At 39.3% G+C, this 16,097-nt stretch overlaps 1 protein-coding gene across 2 annotated transcripts in view; it reads right to left on the bottom strand.

Annotated features, from left to right (window-relative positions):
• STK32A (serine/threonine kinase 32A) overlaps positions 1-16,097 on the bottom strand; it is a 152,449-nt gene that overhangs the window by 48,077 nt on the left and 88,275 nt on the right. The gene's annotated exons all lie outside the window — the stretch shown is intronic.

The raw sequence follows: 16,097 nt of genomic DNA on the forward strand, positions 1-16,097 counted from the left end.
TGTATAAGAGAAAGTGGATTTGTAAACATAATTACCTAAGCTTAGATTCTAACTATATAGTTTCTCCAAAACATAACAGGGTAACATCTGATTCACTACAGGGTAAATTGCAGTATGGAAGGTTGTTTATTCATATACCAGGAGTGAGAAAATGAAAAGAAACTTAGTGTGCTCTATTAAAATTCCTACTAGAGCAAGTTGAGATTTTCTAGTTTTAAATTTTAGCACCACTTCTTTACCTTTTCAGTCTTCTCAAGTAAAAATAAATATGAAATAACTTACAATATGTTTCTTTCATTGAAAGTAGTCTATAATATATTTTAACTTAGTAGATATGCTTGATAAGCCTGGATAAGCCTGGATATGCTTCAGAATCAACTGGGGGGATTTGAACAGTGTGGATTCTCTTGTCAGGGGCATTCAGACCAGAGTAACTCCATCTTGAATATGTGAGATAGGAATTTAGTGATTAGCAGGACTGGTTTTGCAAGGTACAGGTCACAAAGACCCTGCTGATAGAAATAAGATGCAGTAAAGAAGCTGGCCAAAACCAAGATGGTGACAAAAGTGATCTCTGGTCATCCTCACTACTCATTATACACTAATTATAATACATGAACATGCTAAAAGACAATCTCACCAGCACCATGACAGTTTACAAATGCCTTAGCAATGTCTGGAGGCTACCTATATGGCCTAAAATGGGTAGGAACCCTCAGTTCTGGGAATTCCCCAAAGTCTTAACTCATTTCAGCATTAACTCAAAAGTCCACAGTAAAATGTCTCATCTAAGACAAGGCAAGTCCCTTCTGCCTATGAGCCTGTAAAATCAAAAACAAGTTAGTTACTTCTTAGATACCATGGGGTTACAGGAATTGGGTAAATACACTCATTCCAAATAAGAGGAATTGGCCAAATCAAAGGGGCTACAGATCTCATGCAAGTCTGAAATCCAGCAAGGCTGTATAATCTTAAGGCTCCAAAATAATCTTGACTCCATGTCTTACATCTAGGTCACACTGATGTAAGATGTGGGCTCCCACAACCTTGGGAAGCTCCACCTCTGTGGCATTCCAGGGTACAGCCCCCTTTCTGGCTGCTTTCACTGGCTGGCACTGGATGTCTACAGTTTTTCCAGGCACATGGTGCAAACTGTTGGTGGATCTACCATTCTGGGGTCTGGAGGATGGTGGTCTTCTTCTCACAGCTCCACTAGGCAGTGTCCCAGTGGGGACTCTGTGTGTGGATTCCCAACCTACATTTCCCTTCCACACTGCCCTAGCAGAGGTTCTCCTTAAGGGCTCTGCCCATGTAGCACACCTCTGCCTGGACATCCAGGCATTTTCATACATCCTCTGAAATCCAGGCAGAGGTTCCTAAACCTCAGTTCTTAACTTCTGTGCATCCACAGGCCCAACACCATGTGTAAGCCACCAAGGCTTGGGGCTTGCACTCTCTGAAGCAATGGTCTGAACTGTATGTTGGCCCCTTTAGAAACAGCTGGGATGCAGGGCAGCAAGTCCTGAGACTACATAAAGTAGCAAGGCCCTGGGCCCAGCCCATGAAACCAGTTTTCCTCCAGGACTCAGGGCTTTGTGATAGGAGGGGCTACCTCTGACATGCCCTGGAGCCATTTTCCCCATTGTTTTGGCAATTAACATTTTGCTCCTCATTACTGATGCAAATTTCTGCAGCCAGTTTGAATTTCTTCTCAGAAAATAGGTTTCTCTTTTCCATCATCAGGCTACAAATTTTCTGAACTTTTATTCTCTGCTTTTCTTTTAAACCTAAGTTCTAATTCCAAACCATATCTTTATGAATGAATAAAACTAAATGCTTTTAAGAGAACCAAGTCACCTCTTGAAAGTTTTGCTGTTTAGAAATTTCTTCCACCAGATACCCTAAATAATCTCTCTCAAGTTCAAAGTTACACAGATCTCTATGTCAGGGAAAAAATGTCACCAGTCTCTTTGCTAAAGCATAGCAAGAATCACTTTTGCTCTAGTTCCCAGTAAGTTCCTCATCTCCACACGAGGCCACCTCAGCCTGGACTTTTTCATTCATATCACTATCAGCATTTTGGTCAAAGCCATTCAACAAGTCTCTATGAAGTTCCACACTTTCCCACATTTTTCTATCTTCTTCTGAGCCCTCCAAACTGTTCCAACCCCTGCCTGTTACCCAGTTCCAAAGTCGCTTCCACATTTTTGGGTATCTTTACAGCAGTGCCCACTCCTCATACCAACTGACTTTATTAGTCTATTCTCACACTGCTACTAAAGACATACTCAAGACTGGGTAATTTATAATGAAAAAGAGGTTTAATGGACTCACAGTTCCACATGACTGGGGAGCCCTCACAATCATGGCAGAAGGTGATGGAGGAGCAAAGGCACCTCTTACGTGGTGACAGGCAAGAGACCTTGTGCAGGGGAATTGCCCTTTATAAAACCATCATATCTCATGACACTCACCCACTATCACAAGAACAGCATTGGAAGAACCCACCCACATTACTCAATTAACTCCCACTGCATTCTTCCTATGACAAATGGAGATGATGGGAGCTACAATTCTACATGAGATTTGGATGGGGACACAGCCAAAACACATCAATATCATAAGCAGATAGCTAATGATGAATTCCGTCTAGTTATTTATCATTCTTGGTGACTTCAGTGTCTACACGAATGCTCCATCCAACACCCTGGCCTCTCAGTTCCTTGACTTGCCTCCAAGAATCTTTTCATCCACCCTACACCAATAGTTTCCTTATTCTCACTTCCTTAATCATTCCCTTGTCATAACTACAGCCTAGCCCCTGACTAGCATTTATCCAATACAATTTCCAAACTGGCATATCTGTCACACTAAGACCACCACTTATTGACCTTGTCACTTTTTCTTTATACATCAAAACTCTCATATCCTCAATTCCTGCCCATAGTTCACTTTTAGCATTCTTTGTAAAAATGCTTCATTCTCTCAACCCCCAGTCCCCACTAGCATGTAAATTCTAAGTGAACTTACATGACTTCTTTTCTGTATTGTTCAATGCAGCAGCTCCTGGACTCATAAAGGTACCCAAGAATAAAGTAGGTGCTCGAGTAACTATTTGTCATAAAAATGAATGAATCCTGGCTCCCTGGTTTCTCAAATTCTTGGAATAGTAAGCCCTGCATGTCTTTTTTCCCCTAAGAAGAGAAGAGAAAACAAAACAAAACACAAAACAACCAATCCCCAACCCCAAAACAACTCAAACAAACCCTGTGTGCCAGATGTACTGTATTTATCATTGGTCAACCAAGAAACTTGACTTTCTAGTAAGTGTATGTGTATGTATTAGAGTAAGAGTAATGAATAAGAAGTGATTTATGCCTGTTATGAGCCTATGATTTCAGAGGGACTATGGAATTTTGGGAGTGATAAAGGGAAATTCTAAGACACACACTTTGGAAATTTTTCATTGCATCTTGGTTTGATAGAACAAAAAGAGCCATGTCCTGCTGAACCAGCTGATTCCGGCTGTGAGAACTATAAATAGCAGAGTGGAAATACAGTGTTCCTTGTGGCAGGATCCAAGAAGGAATTGATATATCTGCTGTTCTCACTTGAATGACTTTATAAGACATTAGTGGAGTTAACAGGCTAATTACATCCCTTCATTGAGTCTCCCCTGGAGTCAAGTTGCTCACCCTGCAATCCTATACCAGATACATGTACATGAAAATAGCAAACAAGGAAATTGGCATATCCAAGCCAAAATCAACTCCTTCAGTGTCCCATGGCCTTCTGATGGTCCATAGTTTGTATTTAATTCTTTGCCACATAACAGTCTCTTAGATTGGGCCATCGCCAAGTTCTGGAGAGGGGAAAAATACTATACATATAATTCTGTAACATATTATTTAGGGTGTCACACATGGGCTATTGGTCTCAAAAAACAGACCTATGTTAAGAGGGAGTGAGGGAAAATTATAAGGAAAAACAGTTTGGAACAGGGGCAGAAGTGAAAAGCTGTCAGGGTTAGACGATTAAAGACTACTAGGTATCATCCTCCTAAGATTGTACCTGACAATCTTTGGTTGTAATCCCAGTCACTCATTATGTAATCTTGGACAAATGATCTAAACTCTTTAGAGCTTAGCATACTAAAGTTTACTGAAGTATAGTGGGCATATATAGTATTCCATGTAAGTATATATACTTACAAATAACCAGAGGTGATAGACAAAATATTTAACAACTAGAACAACACAGTTATCAGTCATCAGAAGGGATGGTGATGGAAGCCCGGGGCAGTGCCCTGAAGGACCTCTCCTGGGCCAGGAGTTAGCACTTTAGTTTCTGGGTCAAGGGAGGGAGCAGGTGGGGAATGAGGGGGAGATTGGAAAAGGGGCTGGAGTAGCAGGAAAGTTCAGGCATGAGCTCTTCATCAGCCCATACACTGAAATACAACTGATATGACCAGACCAGTGTATGTGGATTAAACATGAGCCCTGTATAGGCTATACTGTGTGTAGTGTATGAATGTGTATGTATATATGTGTGTACATATACACTCTTCACATATATATATATGCTTTAGGTTGCATGAGTATATTAGTATAGTACTTAGTGATGTTGGTAATAGTCTCAAACACAAATGATCCTATCCAATCCCAAGGATTTCTAGGTTGATTTGGGAAGCAGTAGATAGTAGAGGTTTAAGAGTATGAATTCTGTAGTCAAATGGCTGAGATTCAAATCTTGACTGTGCAGCTTACTAATGGTCATTTTGGTTGCCTTTCTAATATGCATTCTTCATTCTCTTAATCATTTCAATTTTCAATTGGGTATTTTCACTTCCCTGTAACACACACATTCATGCACACGTGCACACACGTGCATGTGCGTGCGTGCGCATGCCCACACACACACACACTGTATTTTATGTGCTTTGGGAAACCTGCTCCACCCTGATTGTAGGGAAGGATTATGTGAGTCAGGTCTAAGTTAGAGTTATCCCATCCCACAGGCCCTGTTATTGGTTCAGGGATGGGCTGATGACCCAATTTAAGCCACTGAGTATCAGAAAGAGTTACGCTGTGGGCTTCTGAGGAAAAAGCTTCCTTGCTCTCCTGGGGAAAGTTTTGAGAAGGAGTGTGATTCTTTAGATTTAAAGAATTTAGCATGCAGCCCTGGGCAGCAGGCAGCTTTCTTGCAATCACAGGGAGGAAAAAGCTGAGGATGAAGTGACCACATGGAAAGGAGAGAAGAGAATGAAAAAAAACCAGTTAATTGGTGATACTCTTGAGTTGTTCAATCAAGATACCCTCTAAGTCCAGCACACATCTGGGTGTTCTGATTTTATAAGATAATAAATCTCTTTATTGTTTAAACCATTATGAGGTTTTCTGTTGAGAACAAAACCATGTCAGTAATAAAACTTTCTGAAACTCAGCCTTCTGCATCTGTAACTGAGGACAATAATCATATTTACTTTATAGAGTTGTAATGATTTAGTTAAATGGCACATGTAAAACTCGTAGTATAGTATTCCCCCCTTATCTGCAGTTTTGCTTTGTTACCCACAGTCAACTGTGGTCCAAAAACAGGTAAGTATGGTACAATCAGATGCTTTGAGAGAGGGACTGCATTCACACGCTTTTACTCCAGCGTATTGTTATAATCGTTGTATTATTAGTTATTGTTCATCTCTTACTCTATGAATCACATTTTATCACAGGTATGTACAAAAGGGAAAAAACATAGTATATATGGGTTTGGAAATATCTGCAGTTTCAGGCATCCACTGGGGGTCTTGAATGTATCCCTCATGCATCAAGGGGGACTACTGTGTAGTATCTGGCACACAGTAATTGTTCAACTAACTTCCAGAAAACATCGAACGAATACTTAGGAAGTGTCCAGTGTAAGAAGAGCTAGATAGTGAGAAACTGATAAGCTGAGGATGTTAAATGATGAATCAATGTTTTCAATTATTGAACCATTGTGACAGCATCATGATGACAGATTTCATTTATTGCAGTATTTGAGAAACCAAGCTAAGCCCTTTTTATACTTTATTCCACACTATCCTCAAACAACTTTATGAACCACATACAATTATTATCCCTATTTCATAGATGGGACCACAGTGGCACACAAATCTGACGTTACTATTCCACTGTTATTCACTACTATGGAAAAAGTCAAGACTCCATGTTTATCTGATATCAGGGTTAATATTCAAAACACTTAAAAATGGCACAAACACAAATCAGAATGGGACATGGACCAGTAAGAATGGCCGCCGTCCATAAATTACCAGTACAACAGTACTAGTGGGTGGTTACTGAGTGGAAGCTCTGCCTGACTGCACACTTAGTAAAACTCCAACAGGCAGCAACAGAGACATAAGGCTATTTGTGAACCAACAGAAGAACGTTCTAATGATTACGCATGTCTGAAAATGAACTACTTTATGTGGTAGTGACTATCCCGTCCCTGAGGTATGATGATTCCTTGTTAGGGAGACTGCAGAAGAAATTCTGCCTTTAGATGAAGGTAGGGCTTGCCAACCTCCAAATTACTCCTCACTTCTAATTTCCTATGGCTTTGTAATGGCCCATAGTTATTTCACAATTATCTGGAAAATCGCAGTGTGGCTTCCATTTATTAAGCACTCCTGATTTTGCAGGCATTATCACAGGAGCTGCTCATATTTTTCCTGCTTTCTTATATATAATGCTATTATACCTATTTAACAAAATTTAAAGAAATTCAGTTTATTAATTTGCCTAAAGTCATACAGCTCACAAATTGATCCCTGATGTAACTATTCCAAAGCCTCTTAATCTCGCTAACATACCACACTCTGCTTTTTAGTGAGATGATTATTCTTTCTTAATGTTTGCATTATATAAGAATGTATAATGATTTGGGTGATGATGTATCCTGGAGTATGAGAAGGAACAGTAAGTTTTTCCCACAGCTTATTGCAAAGAAGATAACTCAAAGCAAATGGGTATCATAAATTAATATACATGAGTAGCTAGAATGTATTGAATGTTTTTTTGTAAGACTGTATATTCATTAGAATATATCTTCACCACAGCCTGTGAAGTATGTATAGCTATCTTCATTTTACGGATAAAACAAATGAGGTTGAGAGATGCTGAGTGTCTTACCCAAGTTGCCCGTCTTGTAACTGGCAGAGCCACTATGTAACTCAAATGCTGCTGTCCATTGCTGGTGATAAACACTATGCAAATAGCCTCACTGTCAACATGTGAATATTACAGTGGAAAACTGCATAACAAGGTTTGAGCAAATAAAATATCTTCATATTATGTCTTAAAAGGATATAAAACTATATGCATTATATATATATCTGTGCCATTGTACAGATGCTCCCCAACTTACAATGGGTTACGCCCTGATAAACCCATTGTAAGCTGAAAATATTGTAAGTCAAAAATGTGTCTATTTCACCTAACCTACCAAACATCATAGCTCTAAAAGGACTAAAACCATAGTTTTATACGTCAAAGCTCTTTTCAGAGCTCTGTGTCCAACATGCATAATTGATCAATGTTACATGTTAAATAACTAAACCTGAAAGAATAAAGCTTAAGCTTTATATTATAATGTATTCTGGGCAAAGTAAAATTGAACTTGGACCAAATCACAGGTTGCATATTAACGAAACCCTTAACCTTATAGAAATTATTAAAAGCTCTGCCTGTCTAGTTAAATGTTAACCTGTACACAAGCAGTTCTCTTTGCCTTTTCACATGGGTTTTCACAAATGGGTGGCTTTGTGTGAGAAACACAATTGCAAAGCCCTTTTGAAACTGCTTGATGCCTACAACACAAAGAAGGCAGATTCTCCTGTTTTCACAATGTGTAATTCATGCTCATTCATTATTCGGTAGCTCGGGAGCAGGTGCTGAATAGAACACATCAACCTAATACCCTCATTACTGCACTGCCGTTTTGTTTTGAGGCTCAAGTGGCCCTTCTGCTATGAGAGTTAGAAAAAGAGAACATTTGCAAGGGCTTGTGGTCTACTGAAAAGAAGATTTACCAAAACAAAAAGAAAGAGCATTTTCTTAATGCCCACAGATGATAGCCTAAAACCAAAGTCTATTATTCCACTGCAACAAACAGAAACTATTATCAACACACTGAAAGAAAGCCAGCATCAAACAGAACACACACAATGTAAGTAATCACATAATTTTTAGACTTTAAGTTTTCTCATACTGGACATGTAGCTTTGGTAAAATGGAAAAGATTTAACTTTCCTAATAGATATATAAAAGCAAAACAAAACACCTTGAGCAAGAGAAATGGTATAAAAAAGCCACAGATACTGAAAATATCTTCCCAAACCTGAAATACAAAAGTAAGCAAAGATAGTCTCTGGCAACATTAAAATAGGTTACCATATACTAAAGCCATTGGACTTGACTTACTGAATATTCTCTTGGATTACTTTAATTTAACAAACAATACTAACAAGTTTTGCCACTTGGTCTTCTATCCCATAATGTATTGTAAGCAGCATGTTAGGAGTGAGGACAGAAGGTGCTCTGAGTAGCACCTACTAGAGAAGCAAAGATGAAAATATTAGCAGCAAAGAAAACAATAAAAATGTATTTACTACATTCATTTGTTAGAGCTGCTGTCACAAAGTATGACAAACAGTGGCTTGAAGAACACAGAAACTTATTTTCTCACAGTTCTGGAGGTAGAAAGTCCAAAATCAAGATGCCAGCAGGGCCCATGCTTCTTCTGAAACCTCACAAGGAAACTCCTCCGAGGTATCTTGCAGCTTCTATGGGTTTGCTGTCAATCTCTGGCATTCCTTGGCTGATGGACCCATCACATCAATCCCCCATCTTCACCTGTCATCCTCCCTGTGCCTCTCTATATCCACATCATCTTCACTCTATGTACGTTCCTCTGTGTCCAAAGTTCCTCTTTTCATAAGGACACCAGTCATACTGGATTAGGGCCTACACTAGTGGCCTCATTCTAACTTGACTATCTGGGTAAAAACCCTCTTTCCAAAAAAGATCACAGTCTCAGGCACTGGAGGTTAGGAATTCAACAAATCTTTTTGAGGGAGCACAATTTAACATATAGTACCTACCCACTAAAATATGTATCTAAGGTGAAGTTTTTTTGTTTTTTTTTTTTTTTTTTTTTTTTTGAGACGGAGTCTTGCTCTGCCACCCAGGTTGGAGTACAGTGGCCGGATCTCAGCTCACTGCAAGCTCCGCCTCCCAGGTTTATGCCATTCTCCTGCCTCAGTCTCCCGAGTAGCTGGGACTACAGGCGCCCGCCACCTCGCCCGGCTAGTTTTTTGTATTTTTAGTAGAGACGGGGTTTCACCGTGTTAGCCAGGATGGTCTCGATCTCCTGACCTCGTGATCCGCCCGTCTCGGTCTCCCAAAGTGCTGGGATTACAGGCTTGAGCCACCGCGCCCGGCCTAAGGTGAAGTTTTATGCCATTGGGTAAACAGCACTGAACAGCTCATCTGATCTTGAGGATATCTTATTATTATAAGAGTGAAAGTAAGGGCATCTATATTTAGAACAGGGCCTTTGAAGACAGTAATTCTACATTTGAATCTGGTCCCCATATACTGACTGTATATTGGCATGTTGCTTATTCCCCTCACAGCATTGTTGATTATGAAGTTAGGTGGTGTGTGGAACCTGCCAATTAGCACAGTACCCAGTTCTTGGTATAAGCAATGAGTGATAGCTCCTGTTAAGTCATTAAAAAAGTGACATAGGTACTTTGTAGTATAAATTAAATAGTTAAAAAACTCTGATGAGCTGAAAGAAATAAATACTTCCAGGAATTAGAAAAGCATCGCTCCAGATGACTCATTCCCACATGCTTCAGAAACCTGAGGTGTCACTGTGTTGGCGAATTTATTTATTAGGAGCTTACCTGTCACTCAGCGATCATTGACTACAATGACTAGCTGCAGAAAGTTCTTATTTTTTCCTATAAATTATCATCTCAAGAAAATAAAATGTGACTGCTAAGATAGTACAGTGTGTGAGAATGAGACACAAAGGTGACATTCCAGCCCAGATCTCTGCCTGAAATAAACTAAAGACCTCAGTTAAAACAAACATAATTTTGGCCCACAACCGAATTGCAAACAAGACATTGACTGGTAAATGTGCTAATAGCCATTTATCACAAGTCACTATCACAGCCTCTCTAGACAGGTCACTATAGTTGGGCAGCCTTCTGGGAGGGGAACGAGTGTGTGGTAGAGCAGAGGAACAATGAGGAGGTCATACTTGGAAGAGCAGCCTATCAGGGTAGAGAGGAAATCATCCTAGAGTCTTAGATATAAAAGAATCATTTCTGATCACTTGTTGAAACCTCCTCACTTCTTCCTTGACAGAGAAGTTCAGGGCTATATTTAAGGTCATAGAAGAAATTGGTATCGAACTGTGATGCAGTGCAACTTCTTTAGAGGAAATGTGGTGAACAGACTGTACGGTGACCCCAGGATTCCCAGCTTTTGGTGTTCACACCCTTGCATAATTTCCAGCCCCTCAGCATGGGCTGGTTCTATGGTTTGTTTCCACCTGACATTACATGGCAGATGTGATGGTCTCACTTCTGTGACTGAGTTATGTTACGATGTTATACATCATTATTCAAGTATATGTACTCTGTTGTCTTGCTAGCCAACTCACTCTACAGTATTCTTCTCCTTGTTAAATTTGAAGAAAGTAGCCACCACGAGTCCTACAGCCACAAGGAAATACCTTCTGCCAGCATCCTGACTGAGCTTGGAAGTGGATGCTTGCCCAGTTCAGCCTCCAGAAGAGAACCCAGTTCTGGCTGGCACCTTAATGGCAGTTGTGCCGAGAATCCAACTAGACTGTGCCCAGACCCCTAACCCAAAGAAACTGTGAGCTGATAAAGGTATGTTCTTTCTGGTCACTGGGTCTGTGGGAATTGGTTACACAGCATACAAAACTAATCCAGCATAGTGGAAAGGTAGCTCAGAACCCCACAAGCTGTGGATGCACAGAGGAATGTGTGGAATAAATTGAGAACTTGCTGAAGGTGACATCCTCCACAGCAACCTTTACCTTCTGCACTCTCCCAGTGGTTACATGTACATACTGTCCTCATTCATTTGTTCAGTCATTGAATTATCCAGCAAGCACTCTAGTTTAGACCCAGTGCAAGTTGCTGGAGATTAAAACATAAGTGAGGTGTAGTATCCACCCATGAGGGCTTAAGTATAGGAGAGGCTTAAGTATAGGCTTAAGTATAGGTATATATATACCTGAAGTATATATATACCCAATGGCATAAAATAGCTTTTTATATAGAATATCATGGTCCAGAGGCTACAATTAGAGATATAACCATGAGCATTGGGAAGATGCAGCTAAGCATACTCTGTGTGTGTGTGCGGGCGTGTGTGTGTGTGTGCACACACGCACGTGCACATGCATGCAAGCACACATGCATAGCTCGGGATATGCACATAACAGCTTTCATTCTTTATGGCACATGCCACAACATTTGATGTTAATGTTGAAGTGTTTACTTGACTATTTTTCACACTATGATATTAACAACTTCACATGACAGGGGGATTGTCTTGTTCCCCATGGGAGCCTGGCATTCAGAACACTGGCAAATAGGTACTCAAGAAATAATTTTTGAATAAATACTTGGACTAGAAGCATTATTCCTAAGATTTTTTTCTTCACTGTCAAGTTACTGATTTCTAGAAGAATGATAGGAACTTCCCATAAGCAGCTACTCCAGCCCAAGAGGTCATGTGTGAGAAATAATTTCTATCTACATCTTATACAGTCCCTAAAATGAATCTGGAATCAGTTATTGGTTCCAATGAATACAGCAAAGAACGCAAAGGTGATAAATAAAAATACTACCATCCTGTGTTTTTCTAGACAGTCATACATTTTATTTCTCTTCAACATTTCGGTACTCAATAGGAAATGAAATGTTTGCAGCTCTCTCTGTAGTACTGCAATTACTGGCACCAATTGCTCTAATTAGATTTTTATCTCATTCCTATAAAAATTTAGAAAACAGTGAGTTATAACCTCATTATAGTGGGGGGTAATTCCCAGAGGGGAAAACAATCAACCATCCACTCAAATGGCATTTTGACCCAAGATGACTTACTATTTAATTGTCCCATACAATCCATCTCATTACTTTAAATTCATAATTGAGTCTTCTTTAAGATCTGACAAGGGAGTAAACAGAAATTTGTCTTTGGAATATAATATTAAATAATTGCTTTCCACCAGATTGTTCATTGGAGAGGCTGTGGCAATCAACACATAAAATAGTACTAACCCTGTAGAAGAGATTGTAATGAGTTTTGTTTTCCTTATTTTTTAAATACAAGCAAATAATCACTTTGTCCATAATTTAAAGCATTTATTTGCAGATTTCAAGTAAGCAAAAGAGAGTATTATACTTCAAACTGGCCATTCTTTGGAAACTAAAGCTGTACTCACACAAAAAGTTTGACTTCTTGACTAATAAGAAAGTTGTCTAATTGCACAATTTAAACCTAATGGTTATTATGCAACCCTGTGTCTTTAACAACTATAGAAAAGAAAGATTCTGAAATTGAAGAGAACTAGCTGAATATTCTACGTATTTGAGAAACGACCAAAAGTGCAAGTCCATGGATTTTTAAACATCCACAAAATAAAACTCCATTTATGTCTTAATGGGGATGTATGGCAGAAACAGATCTTACAGTTTTTTTTTAAAAACATCACTACACTAGACATTTCTGGCAGAAAAGCTGAAGTGAAAACAGAATTTTACAAAGAAGCCCTTCTATGTTAACTCGGGGAAACAAGTGGAGACTTCCATCCATTGAACTCCTCTTGCTAGGCTAGACTTCCTGTGTGCTTTGGCTGTTAAAAGTCCCCTTTACATCCTCAGAGCTCTCATGAAACTTGTTTTCTTACTCCAAACCACCTTCTCTGAAGTACTTGTCTTTCTCACACAATTTAGCTTCCAGTTTTAGGCTGTTCTCTGTATGAGCTCTCATGAAACTTGTTTTGTGACTCCACACCATCTTCTCTGAAGTACTTGTCTTTCTCACACAATTTAGCTTCCAGTTTTAGGCTGTTCTCTGTCTGTCTGTTCCACATGTGCCACTTCCGTCTGTAGGTGCCTGAGGCAGGTGGCCATGCATACGTGTCCTGTGCTCTCCTCAGAGCTGCAGCCACACTGAACATCTGCAGGCTGGAGAGTGGTGAAGAGCTCTGCATTTCCTAAACATGATGCTTTCCCCACTTACTAGCCATGCAACCACGGGCAAGTAATTTTTCAGAACCAGAGTTTCATTGACGGTGAAATGGGGACAAAGCACCATCAACCTCCTGGAGCTATGGGAAGACTGAAATAACTCATAATAAGTGCTTAGCAGGCAGCCTGGTACCCAGGAAGCCCTAAGCAAACAGCAGCCTACTGCTGCTCCTACTTCCATGTATTGCTGACTGTTTATGGGTAATTTTGAATCTTCTACCATGTCCAAAGGCAAAATGTAGATTTTAATCTAAAAGTAGGAAGTCACGTGTTTTATATCTTCAGTTTTATGCAGATGGCCTCTCCTTGTCCGGGAGATCTACTGTACTTTCACTGATGCTTTTTTTCATTCTCACTTTTAATTTGTAGGAACTCAGCATGTATTTTACAATCTAATCTTTCTAAGTAACTAAAAGGTGTTTTGTTATCTTGAAGTCAAATACAACATGAATCATGCTGATTCTTTTGAAGAAGGAGATTTTAAAAAGAATCACAGTATTCAGAAGCCTACATCTCTTCTGTATTGCTTTTTGCATTCTCTGGCCCAGGAACCCTAGTCTCAGAATGCTAGAATTATTATCATTTAAATGTCTTAGACAAGGGGATCACTGCTTTTTTTTTTACCATGTACATTTTTTAAAAAGCTATTTGACACCATTTCAAATTGATATCTGGTATTCTGAGAGCAGAAAATCCTGGTTAATCAGAACACTGTCAGAATTAAAACATCTATTTGAAGCTGGGCATGGTGGCTCACATCTGTAATCCCAGAGTTTTGGGAGGCTGAGGCGGGAGGATTGCTTGAGCCCAGGAGTTCAAGGCCAGCCTAGGTAATATAGGGAGACCCTTTCTCTACAAAAAATAAAAATAAAAAAACCAAAAAACACTGCCTTGAAAAGCCTTAATGATGTTGACATAGGTCCTGAATTGCCTAGATTATTGATGGCTTTTGACTCTTCCCAGTGCCATTATTAATATTAATAGCATCCCCTTTATCTCTCAGAGTATCTTGGTTTGGATGATAAATTACATGATTAATGTAAAGACCAAGGTACAAGTAGGTCTGAGACCTTTGGATTTAATATCTTATATTTTAATCTTTCCTGTTTGTAAGCCTGAACTTCTGGTCAATCAGTCATTCATGTGGCTCATATTTTTTTTTCACATACTGATTATACAATGAAAAGCAAAACATGCAGAGTTCACAATTTTGTAAAGAAGACAAATGAATTAATTACACACCAAAATGTCACAACTCCTCAGAAGAGGTACAAAAGGGTATGAGAGCCTGTAAAATATAACATCTGGGAGGTGGGGGAAGAGGTGCATAGAGGCTACAGAAATGCACCTGAATAGTTTTTGATGCCAGAAGAATGTCATCTCAACTTAACACTGCACTCAAAATGTCATCCTGTTTGCCTTCCATACATTTACCATGGTGAGGAGACATTTCAGTACAAGAAGGCCCTTCTGAGGACGAGAACTAAGTAATAACTGGGCGTGATTGAAGGGCAAAAATCCAGAAAGTTAATCCTTGGTTTATGATTTAAGTGGCAAAATGATGATGATGATGAGAGAAAAAGAGAGGGAAAGAACAGAAAACCAGTATTTGGTGTTAGTAAGCTCCTTGGGGAAAAATTGTATCAAGATTTTTTGTAGCTTTTCCCTCCTGAATTCCTCTTGGAACACAGTTCTAAACACATGGCGAAAATGCTCAGAGAACTGGTCTTTTGATGACCAAGAACATGAAGCCTAAAGACAGAAGGGACAGAACCCAATTTCAAACAGGAAAAGGAGAGAGAGTGAAAAGGCTCTCAGGCCATGCTGGTTTCTCAAGGTCACTGCCTTCTTTCTGATATCTGTGATGTCACAACCAAGATAGGCTGTGGTTGGCAATTTTTGGGAGAATGAATGAGCATGAAAGTTTTGAGAGGGACTCCATAGACTAACAAGTATGAAGAGTTTCTCCTCAGAAAGAGTTATGAGGGAGCAGTAAACCAGTATAGGAAGATGAGTTCTTGAGAACAGGATTTCTAGTTATTGAAAAAACACCAGGTGTGCAAATTCACTTCTGAGATCCTATGTGATTAACCGGTCTGCTTTCATTTATCTGGTGCCTGAAGAGCACACTTCCAATACAAACAGGCCCTTCCAAAGAAGGAACGTTAAATAAAAACTAAATGTAGAGGGCCAAGGCCGAACAAAATAAAAATAAAAATAAATAAAAGAACTGGCCTGTGGTACCTGCACAGAGAATCTATAAATTCTGATGCTTCATCTTCACCTATAGGCTCTGTACTCATCAAGATAAATTATAGGCTGAGTACAGTGGCTCACTCCTCTAATCCCAGCATTTTGGGAGGCTGAAACAGGAGGACCACTTGAGGTCAAAAGTTGGAGACCAGACTGCACAACATGGTGAAACCTCATCTCTATATATAAAAAAATAGAATATAAATAAAGGTTTAAAAAAATAAATTAGAGGTCAATGGCAACTGATGGTGGTCAAATATTTTATCTAGCCAACATTTTACTAATTGAGACATAATTGTACTTAAAATCTCAGCAAATTCTTCAAGGATTAGAGATGACAGCAGCAGAGTCATATGTACTGATTTTTCATTTAATGATGTATAATCAATGCATATATTTCACATGTGTAAGTAATGTGAATTGGTATCATAGAATTCTGACTTTGAGGTCAGAGAGATCTAGGTTTAAATCCTGGCTACACTATTTGTTAGCTGTTTGT

Source organism: Macaca thibetana, chromosome 6 (assembly GCF_024542745.1).
Source record: "Macaca thibetana thibetana isolate TM-01 chromosome 6, ASM2454274v1, whole genome shotgun sequence".
NCBI lineage: Eukaryota > Metazoa > Chordata > Mammalia > Primates > Cercopithecidae > Macaca > Macaca thibetana.